At 47.2% G+C, this 6,977-nt stretch overlaps 1 pseudogene; it reads left to right on the plus strand.

Annotated features, from left to right (window-relative positions):
- The first annotated feature begins 794 nt into the window (after window positions 1–794).
- LOC103586015 lies at window positions 795–6,389 on the plus strand (annotated as a pseudogene).
- The last annotated feature ends 588 nt before the right edge of the window (window positions 6,390–6,977 follow it).

The following is a 6,977-nucleotide window of genomic DNA, read 5'->3' on the forward strand; positions in this document are numbered from 1 at the left end:
AGGGGAGGGACACACCCCCCTTGTCCCCACAACCGCCCCACTCCCAGAGCCCACCTGGGTCTCCCTTTCAAGCCCCCAGTGAGTGCATTCGCTTTGGCATTGTGCACCTGTATGCTCAAACACACACACGGACACACGCACACGCATACACAAATGCCCAGCGTCCTTTCAGGGTCTGCTCGGGCAGCAGAATGGTGTCCCATCTCCACCATTCTCTGCTCCCAGGGGTCCCCTTGGCCCACGGGACCCCAAGGTCCAGCCCCAAGCTTGGCACACGCTGGCATTCCCAGGCTTTAGAAAAGAGGGTGATAGAGCAGGGAGCTCCTCAGAGACAGGTTATACAGAGTGTAGAATATGTTCATATAAGGCTTTGGTACAGCACCGGTTTAATGTTCTTATAGTTTGATTTCTAAGTTCTCTTTTAGAAGAAAAAAAAGCTTACTGAAAAAATAGTGGTTTTATTTACTTTTGAGTTACATACCTGAAGTTCAAAAAGTAAGCCTCTAGTTGCCATTCAGAGTCACACTCAAAGGTGTCCTGTGTGCAGCTGCACAATCTGTTGCTTTGTCTTTTATATCGAACCAAGTCAGCCGACCAATACCACGAAGTCAACTGCCATGAAAACTGACTTTGACCAGTCCATACATACAGAAGAGAGAGAGAGCACACAACAGCCACCCCTACATCCCCCACCCCCAATCCCTAGGGGAAAAAAATCAAATAGAAGGTAAAAGAGAGCAAGGTATGAGAAGCCAGCGGGGCAGGGGCCCCGGGGCCTGGTGAAGGGCAGCACCATGACGCACCCAGCGCAGCTACGTCGTGTACTCAACATTCAAGGGATGGAGACGAGGTCTGAGTGTCCTTCCTGGGAAGACCTGGCGTGGATGGGGTAATCCCCAAAGAAAGCCAAAGAAAGAAAAAAGGCATTCGAAATGAGAGCAAGAAATCTCATGACGAAACTGAAGTCCTCTCCAGGATACAAGGAAAGAAAAACCAGAGCGAGAGGCGCCAGCGTCCAGAGGTCCGGGGTGTTTGCGGGGCACCCCACTGCCTGCTCACCCCCCACCCCGTGCTTCTGCGGACCACCGGGAAAAATGGGGGAAGAAGTTCATGCAAAAATTGCCTCCAGGTGTGCGATGTAAGAATTTTATCCAGGATGATAAAGTCCCTCCTGCCAGCATCAAAGACGAAAGGGGCCAAGCGCTGCTGAGGGTGCAGGATGTGGCCCCTTCCCGTCAGGGGCTGTGGGAAAGAAGGAGCGACTGAAGAAGTGACTGACACCGCGCCCCACCTTCAATCCCTGGCCCCACACGCTGCAGTTAGGAGGTGGAGTCTGAATGGGACTTTGAGACTTCCTGGCACTGGTGTCTGGAACTTAGTAAACAAAATTGCTTTTCTTCCCTAACCAGCCATCCCCTCCCAACACCACTGTCTACAGCGCCTGCAGCAAGGTCACCCCATGAAGCACTCCCTCCCAGGCCCTGGATACTGCGCTAGCAGTTCACCAACAGCAGGAGAGACCCCACGCCCTGACACCGTGGTCAATCCCATGCGGCAGGAAGTGTGCTGTCTAGGCCCTCCTGCCCCCCACCTCCTGCCTCTCAGCTGCCCAGAGTGGTTCAACGTGACCATCTAAGCAAAGAGGAGGGAGAGGACTCAGCAAAAAGCCAAGGAGGAAGGGACAAACCCCATTTCCCAAGCTACTGGTTGACGATAACTGAGAAAAGGACAGGGCCCATGCTGATCCTTGGGAGAGCAATTCCCAGCGGATCCGTCCACTCCAGACTCTTGTTCCAGGTAGCAGACAGAGGTAGCAAAACTAGAACAACTCTGTAGTTTCCCCCCACCTCCTATCAAAAGAGAAAAGCACCAAAATTCAAATATCCCTCCCACTACGCGGGGACTAAGGAATGTCACAAGCCTGTGGAACAGCTCAGTCTCCTGGCAGTGGTGGTGGCCTCAAAGTCTCCATCAGAGCCTGTCCCACTAAGGGAGAGGTTTGAGGACAGAAAGTCTCACTTACCCCACGTCCAATCAGATCTCAATCCCCTTTGCACCATGTGCCTTTGTGAAAGGCTGGCTCTTCTGAGACACTGGAGATTGATGCTGGGCCGGCCACCTCTCCTTTCCCCCCAGTGCCCCCACCCCCATCACGGTCTTGCTGAGAGCTGTCACGGCAAGGGCACTGCAAGGGAACACTACATTCTCTCCAAGTTCTAAAATTGCAAGATAGGGGATGTCTCCATCTTCCCTCTTCCTCCCCAAAATGGAGTCCACGTAGAGGCTAAGGAAGGGGACAGTGGTGCGCAGGCCAGTGGCTCTCTGACCTCCTGCACCTGATGCTGCTGGCTTGACGTGGGAAGACACTAGAGTGCTGGAGGAGCCTGGGCCTCGCACAAGGACAAGCCCCAGAGCACCTGTGGTGCGCAGTGACTTCCTCTGCTGGTTGCATGTGCACCAGAGGTGGGCAGAGTCCACAAGAAAGAGAGGAGGGAGGCTCCAAGAGCCCAAAGAAGAGAATGGAGAAGCCTCCACATGGAGGCTCTGGTAGTCGGGTGGGGGCTGCAAGCTTGCCAGGGCTGTAGAACTCACTGTGCTTTCTCTCACTCAACCTCCCGAAAAAATCTCACAAGAAACACCTGGCCATATCTTCCTTTGGCCTCCTGAGGAGACTGCAGGAAACATGAGTTATGTATAAGGATGGACACACTGCCAGTTGGACCCAGTATTAGAGCCCTTCTAGGGGACTGCATGGACACAGCCCATTTTCCTTCAGAGTCCTTGGAAAGTAGGAAGTGTTCAGAGCAGATAATCCCCGGGACCCACAATAGTGCCCAAACGAATGGCAGGGCCCCATTAGGTCTACAGAAGAATCAGGAGCTGGACTCAAGCTCCCCCCAACCAGCCCTTCTCATGGTCAAGGCATCTGAGTTCCTCCAATGATCAAACTCCACAGATCGCACCTTATTTTGGCTGGGAAAGAGAGGTTAGCATTGCCTTTTTTTTTTGAGTGATGAGAAGGAATAAGATCTGAGTGACTGCAGTCTTAAGTCCCTCCTGTCTGCTGGTGCACCAGCTTCCAACACATCACTGATCTCTTAGCAAGTCAGAAGAAAGACCTAGCACCCAGGAGACGTTTGCCAAGGCTGTGAGGCATGCAGCCCTTGCAGCGCATGCAAGGTCTGGAATTCTTAGAGAGGTATTCTTCAGGGCAGACAAAATTTCCTGCTCAAATATAAGGGAACGCCTCTCCCCAGAATCTCCCATTCTGGGTCAAATTCTTCCAACACATTGTTCAGTTTTGCAAGTCCCAAGCTGGGTGCCAGCAGGAAGACTGCAGTAGGACCCATCCTCCTGGTCACAGCCAAAGTTCATCTCTCACCCTAATCCTCCACCCAGAGTACCAGGATTGGACCGTCCCAGTTCCAATGGCACTTTATTTTCCATTTAAAAATAACTGAGTAGCGATCGTTGCCAGAGCATGTGGTTTCTTCCCTTTGGATGGGACAAACTAGCTTTTAGGAGTGAAGAGGGTACCCAATCATTCCACCATGTCTGGTGAGTCAGCCAGCCTCAAGCTGGTCCCTCATATGCTGGGCTAAATTTGTCTAGCTTTGAGGGAGATCAGGCTGGGTTCCCGGAAGGTGTGATCCAAAGGGTGGGTACCCAGGGACCCAGGTCCTGGATCCAAAAGGTTCTTGAGCAAATAACGGGCTCACCTCACCAGTGGGTCACCTCCTCAGAGGTGGTGCTTGTCACTGTGCTGGCTATCCAAAGGTACGTGTTAGAGGATGAGCCACACAACACAGTGCCCAAGCCTCCTCTTTACTGCTATGACATGACGATCTTGGATGGGGTGTACGAGAAGAAGTGCTGCCTGGACCCCAGCTTGAACTCTCTTGTATACCAAAATATTCTTAAAGTTGACATAGAAGTGAAAATTACTAGAGTCTCATGTCTTTACAAGAAGAAAAGATTAGGCCAGGGGATCCTGTACATAGACAATCTCCACTGTGGGGATACGTTGGATAGAATTTCTTTAGAAACTCCCTTCAGAAATAGAGCACATGAGGAGAAACCAGAGAGGTCTTTAAGGGGTAGGAAGAGTCATTGCCCAGCGATGCAAAATAACAAAGATCCATATGGAGATACCTGTCTAACCCTCAAGCAACCTGAGGACCACAATTTTAGCAACACCAAAATAATTTCCCTTTCTCACCTCAAGATGACCTTGAGTAACACAAGGAATTTTCCTGCACTGCTTGTAAGGATCTTGCATAAATCAAAACTGCGATACTACAGGAAACCTGATAAAAAGATGATTGAGCCATAACAGACCTTTCTGGAAGTTGCTGACAGTTCAGGCATCGTGTCAGTGATTATGTGGAATGCTCTGTGTCCAGAGTGGTGTAAAAGTTTGCAGGTCGGTTTAGTTCTTCTGCTTCAAGATGATTCTGTTATGAAGAGTCACCCATTCAGGATACAGCCTCTCCCTGTGGATCCAGAGATCAAACTAACTTCTGCAATGGAAATCTGCCTGAACCTTCAAGATCCTCCAACTAATATAATCATCGTTCCAGAAAAGCAGGTGAAATCAGAATGGAGACTGCCAATATTAAATCACCGATTTGTCACAAGATCAGAACTAGATGGTATACCATAAAATCATATCTGCGATGTTATAGGCATTTTAGTTTTTGTAGGAAAGGTCCAGCAGTCAAAAAAGAAAGAAAACTGTGAAGATTTCTGGTCATATCACTGCATTCACATTGCTGATGGGACTTTAGAGCAACCATTTATAGTGGACCTATTTTCTACAGCTCAGCCAGAAATCTTTGAAAATATTTACCCAATGACGTATTTTGTGCGTACACAGCTGAAAGTTGTCAGAAATGACACTCAAGTGCCTAAACTGCTTTACCTCACCACTACAAATGAAAGTTGAGTGTTTATTACTGGTGATAAAGGCCAGCCTTATACCTACGATTCCAAGGTAAAAATCTTTATTCACTGTATTAAAACAAAGGCTGATTCTGAGGAAGCGAAGAACACTGTTATTGGTGGATATTACCGCTATCCACCAGTGCCAAAGACATGTTCCACGTATAGTAGTTCTGTTAAAGCTGAATTGCTCTTGACAGCTATAAGTGAAGTGAGGAAGGAGATTGAAGGCTTGCAGTATAAGGAACAAAAGCATATTGCAATTCAGGGGATAATTACTGTTATAAAATATATCCCCCCAGTGGTGCAACTGAAAGTGCCTCAGCATCAGAAACACTCCAGAATGCTAACAGACCCTCCATATCCCAAGCAGCTAGAAGAGAAAGTCAAAGTCAGAAAAGAGATGCTAAACAGCATCAAGATGACAGGCCTAAGAGTTCTCAGTGTTTTCAAACTACATCTGCAAGTTTATGTCCAAGCAAGAAAAAAAATATTTTTTCAAGGCCCATATGCTAACCAGTTGCTGTACTTCAGCCAAATGATTCTGCACAAATAAAAGGAAATAAACCACGCATGCCAAGCATCTTCCAATATCAAGAAAGTACAAGCGCTAGAACCCAAGGGAAAGCCAGAAAAATTATAAGTGATTAGATGGGAGAGTCAGCGTGGAGAGAGAAACAGTTTGGCTTAATAAATCACCTACATTACAGCCATGTTTATCCTGAAAGTATTCCATGAAAATTTATTTTCAAACACAAGAAGTTTCTTACCGAGCAGTATAATTCTAAGCCTTCAAAATACATACCACCAGAAGGTAGGCACCCCAAACTTGATGATTTTAACAGTGCTCAAAGCCTTGGACATTTTGAAGTAACTATCCTAGGTCTAAACCATGAGATAGCAATTGATGTTGCATTTCTGCCCATGTACTGTCCAGAAGATCTCTGGACATCTCAAATAGACATATTGTTAACTTGCATGAATTATAGCTGTATATATCCACAGGAAGTACCTGCCAATGACCAATTTCCAGGTTCAAGAGCACTTGCAGGTGATATTATAAAAGAAGTATCTGAACTGGATAGAGTACATATCATCAGTATCTTGGATATCTGTAATTTGGGTAACAACAAAGTGAGTCTATTTGCAGAAAATTTATAGTCCAGAGAATATTCTTAAAAATTAGCAAATGAAATTATTACAGGTTATAAAGAGAGCATTGCTTTAAAGTTATTCTGCCGTTTTGCCCACACACCCCGAATCAGCCATGCAAGAACACACAGACACCGCCAGACCCCCAGCCCAGGCCAGTCCCCACCATCCAGAATTGGCAGTCCCTGCAGGATCCAGGCCAGACACCAGGGTGGAGCGAGTGGACCATGAGACCTCCAGCCACAATGACTAAACACCATAGGAAAGACACCGGAAATATGAAAAATCAAGAAAGTATGATACCACTAAAGGAAAATAATAACTCTCAAGCTCTAGATCCTATAGAACAGGAAGTCCTTGAAATAACTGACAAGGAATTTCGAGCAACAATTCTAAGGAAACTAAATGAGATAAAAGAAAACTCAGTTAGACAACACAACAAGATGAGAAAAAATATATTGGACCTGAGAGAAGAAATGTACAGAGAAATCAATGCCCTGAAAAAGAATGTAGCAGAGCTTGTGGAGCTGAAATATTCATTCAACAAAATAAAAAACACAACAGAGAAGTTAACCAGCAGGCTAGGACAAACAGAAGAGAGAATTTCTGACCTTGAAGATGGGCTGTTTGAAATAACACAGTGTGGGCCGGCTGTGTGTGTTCTGCCCTTTGCTCCTGGCCTTTGGGTACTTGGAAGTTCTTGCGAGTTTACTACAGTGAATAAGAAGACAAAGGAGGGGACTAGCAGAGACAAGAGAATAAGAAAGGATTCAAGCAAATCTCAATTTCTCCTCCTTCGAAATTTGTTAATCAGAAACGGAGAGGAAGGCGCCGGACCGGCCCAACTCTGCGAGCTCTGTGAGTCACCCCCAGCCCAGCCCCAC

This window comes from Galeopterus variegatus, unplaced genomic scaffold, assembly GCF_000696425.1.
Source record: "Galeopterus variegatus unplaced genomic scaffold, G_variegatus-3.0.2 Scaffold295, whole genome shotgun sequence".
Lineage (NCBI taxonomy): Eukaryota > Metazoa > Chordata > Mammalia > Dermoptera > Cynocephalidae > Galeopterus > Galeopterus variegatus.